Here is a 4609-nt window from a genome sequence, read left to right as displayed (position 1 = left end):
TGTGTGAAAAGAGCCAGCCAAGGCTGCTCCGTCCTCTGGCGGGGGAGGGGAGGTGGGAGCAGCTCCAGGGTGGGAGGAGAACCCCCGCCGTAACTGTGGTGCCCCTCACTGCGCTTTCAAACAGGAATTAACCCTCCCGTGCCCGGGCTGGTGGAGGAGTTACTGACAGGGGCAGGCAGGGGCTAAGGGACTTGGTCAAGGTCACTCCGCCAGGCAGTAGCGGCCACGCCACTGTTGCCCAGCCTTGACTGTAATCCCACTCGTCAGCGGCTCCCTTGGGCCATGCTGGTGCTGCCCTGGGGTGAAGTCAGCTGAGGATCGGAGGCTCGGGGACAGCCCGTGGGGGACCACAGGCAGCAGAGCCTGGGATAAAAAGCACACCAGGGTCTGTCTGCCTCCAGCATCTTTAACTGGGAATTGGTCCTGCTTCGAGCAGGGGGTTGGACTAGATGACCTTCTGGGGTCCCTTCCAACCCTGATATTCTATGATTCTATGATTCTTCCATGCACAATTGCCTTTGCACTTTCTTCGACAGGAGCTCGGCGCCCCACAGGATCAGGGACCCAGGCCCATTCTAAGTGTTGGAGCTCAGGCCTTGCGAACAGGGTTTGCAGCAAGGCACCCGTGGCGCTGTACATGGCACCAAGACCCCAAAACACAGCAACTCTGTCGGCATAAAGACAGCGCCCAACATAGGCTCGAGGGCCGGTCTGACAGCGAACCCTCACGGGCAGGGGCCGGAGACGGTCGCTGGGCCTTGCACACTCACCAGACTTGGCTGTCAGAGCAGAGGAGGCCACGCATCCCAGGGCTGAGAGGTCTCCCCCGAGAACGCCCTGGCCCCAGCTGATTCAATCTAGGGACCATTGGCAAGAGTATCCCAGCCCACCTCACTGCCGGAGCCACACACAAGGAGAGGCCTCTCTTAGGGAGATTCATAGATTTTAAGGTCAGAAGGGACCATCATGATCATCTAAATGGGGGCTCCGATACCCCGGGCAATGGGATGGGTGCCACATAAGAGCTGTGGACAGAGATCAAAAGAAACTGAACAGTCCACTTGTGTCTCATCCAAGTAGCAGGCCAGGGCCATCCCTTCCCCAGCTGCTCAGATACTCCCCGCCCGGAGGGTTAGAAAGCAGAGCCCAGGAGACACAGGGAGCCTTGACATATTCTGTTTATTAAAGCAACCCCACAAGGCCCTCCCGGCAGTAAGACCCCGTTGTTTCTATTTCCTTCTCAATAAGCAGATCCCACAGGACCCAACTCTCCTCTCCGTACAACGCGGGATTCATTTACAACCCAGGCTCCAGTTTCATAAAAGTATTAAAAACAGAGACAGAATTGCCCTTAAAGACACGTCAGCAAAAATAAAGAGAGAGCCCTGGATTGCGGGAGCCGGCGGGAAAGTCAGAGAGGGCACTGGGACTGGAACGGGACTTTGCTCCCAGCCCCCCTCAGAAATGGCTGCCAGCTGGGCCATACACACCATAGGTTAGCTTGCTCTCGAAGGGCAGCTCCTTTCCTCGGCTCCCCCCACTCAGAGCTAGGACTTGCCTTTCACACTGGTATGTTAGCCAGCAAAGGCAGCTGCCACTGAGGCGATGTCACAATTGTTTGGGCAACTTTCCTAGGACCTGTCGGCTACTCTATATGCTGTGCAGTGCGTGGACTGTATCTGCCCTGCCATCGCCACTCTGCTGGGCGCCACGTGACCTGCTCAAGCATCTTTGGCCATGCCACCCCCTAGAGGCTGCAGCCTACAGAGCGCTTGAGCGCCGATGCTCATCCTGCGAACCTGGATTCTCCTTCGCTCGGGGGGCGCGTTCTCCAGGGTGGAGCAGAAGGCTGGCGTTCTAAGCCCAGCGCTGACCTGTTACAAGCTAGTTTCTCTTCTGACAGGTTTCAGAGTAGCAGCCGTGTTAGCCTGTATTCGCAAACAGGAAAAGGAGGACTTGTGGCACCTTAGAGACGAACCAATTTATTTGAGCATGAGCTTTCGTGAGCTACAGCTCACTTTAGCTCACGAAAGCTCACGCTCAAATAAATTGGTTAGTCTCTAAGGTGCCGCAAGTCCTCCTTTTCTTAGTTTCTCTTCTGGAGCTATTGTGCTGTGCACGGACTCATCACGGTCACACGCAAAGCCTTTGGTTCCCACCAGCAGTCTGCCTGGAAAGAGAGATGGAGGTTTCCTTGGCATCAGCACACCCTTCGCGGTAGAAGTAGTTTACCGAGATGGTTTCAGAGCAAACGCTGGTTTCTGGGAAGCCCCTGCCCATGGATCTGAACCAGGGGCCCCAGCCTCTGGAATCTGCAGTGAAAGGAGAACGGCCCCGAGTGCACACTGATAACACTGCCCAGGCCTCCAGCCACTATCGATGGTAAGGCTGGTTCAGCCTGCTGGATGCTCGTCAGTGCTGCGTTAGCTGGATGGGGATAATTATTTGCCGCTTCACGCTACGGAAGGGGGCAGAAGTTTGGTGGAAACCCACCGCCAGCACCACTTGAATTCTCCGCTGTGGCAGGTGCAATGAACACCCCTTCCACCAGAACTGTCAGGACCGGAGTCAGGACTCCCTGGCCCTCGGCTCATGGAAGCTGCTTGACCTCGGGTGAAAGAGGGAGCAGACCGCTTGCATTACAGCCTGGGTTAGGGGGACAGAAAATGCATTTTGATAGTGCTTCCCCACCATCGAGGACATTCCCACTGGTCTCAGCTTCCTTATCTGACCTTAAAGGGGCGGGGTCCTGGTCAGGACCTCACGGGACATGCTGCTGGGCAGTCGTTTCTTGCATCTTTATTCAGCCATCACTGGGGCCGACAGGCTGTGCTGCCCCCTCCACCCGGCCAGGGGGAGCATCACAGGTAGGGCAGTCAGCTGTGAGCATTGCAAAGGCATGAAAGACCTGGCGGGAGGGATGTGGGGAGACAGACCCTGGTACCTAGAGAGACCCATGGAGTTCCAGGCTGTCCCACGAGCTGCTCCCTCTCCCCAGCGTTCTGTTGCCACCTCCAAAAAAGAAAATCACCCCCACTCTCCCTTTTGCTACCCTGCCGTTTCATATCAGTTGGATGAAACTGATCCCCCCCTCCGACCCCCGGAGGCTCTTTTCCTTTTAGTGATGTTTGGTGACAATTCTTTGCACCTGCTGGATAAATGGGCCAGGTTTGAGTGCTGAGCTTGAATCAGAACGTGGAGCAGCGAGATGATCATAGAAACATAGACTGGTAGGACTGGAAAGGCCCTCGAGAGGTCTTCTAGTCCAGTCCCCTGCACGCAAGGCAGGACCAGGCACCCTGATTCAGGCTGCACTGTGCAGATGTTTCAGTTGGGACAAGCGGCACTGTGATGCAGCAGGATTCAAAGGGCAGCTGAGGGAAACACGACAAGAAGGAGGAGAGACACTTCTCTGAAGGCCTTCACTGAAGTCTTCAAGATCACCCTGCTGGGCACATGGTCTTCACAGCACTGCCCATTTCAAATAAACACTAGGTGAAGAGGCTGCAGCTCATTAAGCAGGAAACCAATAGAGTAGGTAGCTTCTGAAGCAGTTTGGGCAGGTCTGGTCCCCAGGAAGAAGACACGTGGTCTCGTTAAGAAAGGTGGCTGGGTGCAGGAGGAGGAACCAGTCCATGATCTCAATGCAAGCCACAAAACGCACCTGTGCTCAGCAAAGCGTGGTGCTCTTTGCAAAGAGGTGACCTGCATGGGGAGGTGCAGGACTCCTTATTCTAGCCGTGGAAGAGGATGCGTGTAGCCAGCGCGGTTGTAGCCTCCGGCTCTGTAAATGTGTCTCTGCAAATGGGGCCATCTCAGAAGAAAACAAAAACTCCATGGAAAAAAACTTTAAGTACAGACCCCCCCACCCCCCATCCCCCATGTAAGCACAAATGCCTTCTCTTTGTAAACAGGTGGGATTTGTCGAAAGCATCTTCATGCAGGGGTAACCTTTTCAAACATGCCAGGTGGTCTCTATCAGTGAAGGGCTGTGTGGGGCTCAGAGGAGAAGGAACGTCGAGGAAGCCAGGAGAAGACAATCAGAACAAGTTTCTGTCTTTTCCCTCTCCTGGCAAATCAAAAGTCAATCCCGTGGAAACACTGGCAGGTCTTCAACGTGACAAAGGGACCCCAGGGCACTTGCTTCTTCGGCAGCTGATGAGCTTCAACCTGTAATTCAGCAATTACGCCAGTTCTGTCGGCCCTGCAGGATGGCTCAGTGCCCCATCAAACCACCAAAGCAGCCACAGCTCCTGGAGGGCAGGCACGTTTTAACACTGAACAAGGTTCCTGGTTTCCTTCCATCCCTGCAGCTGATGGGTTTGGAAGACCACAGGCCAAGGAGATGGCGCAAGCGGTTGCAGATGCCATCTGAGCACTCGCTTCTCAGAACAGGGGTTTGCAGTGCAGTGGTTTCATTTTAGTGGCTGTCTGAATGGCTGACCAAGAAGTGGAAGCCATTCATCCCCGAGTGAGCTACGTACCCAGGTCCTGAGAACAGGATGGGACCAGGGACTCCTTGGGTTCACATCAAAGGGGAGGGGAAACCATCTAATGACATATCAGGGTTACCCCACCCCCCAAAAAATGTGATCCAAGACAATCTATG

This window comes from Caretta caretta, chromosome 1 (assembly GCF_965140235.1).
Source record: "Caretta caretta isolate rCarCar2 chromosome 1, rCarCar1.hap1, whole genome shotgun sequence".
NCBI lineage: Eukaryota > Metazoa > Chordata > Testudines > Cheloniidae > Caretta > Caretta caretta.
The sequence above is the reverse complement of the archived record's forward strand: the minus strand, read 5'-3'. Positions refer to the sequence as shown.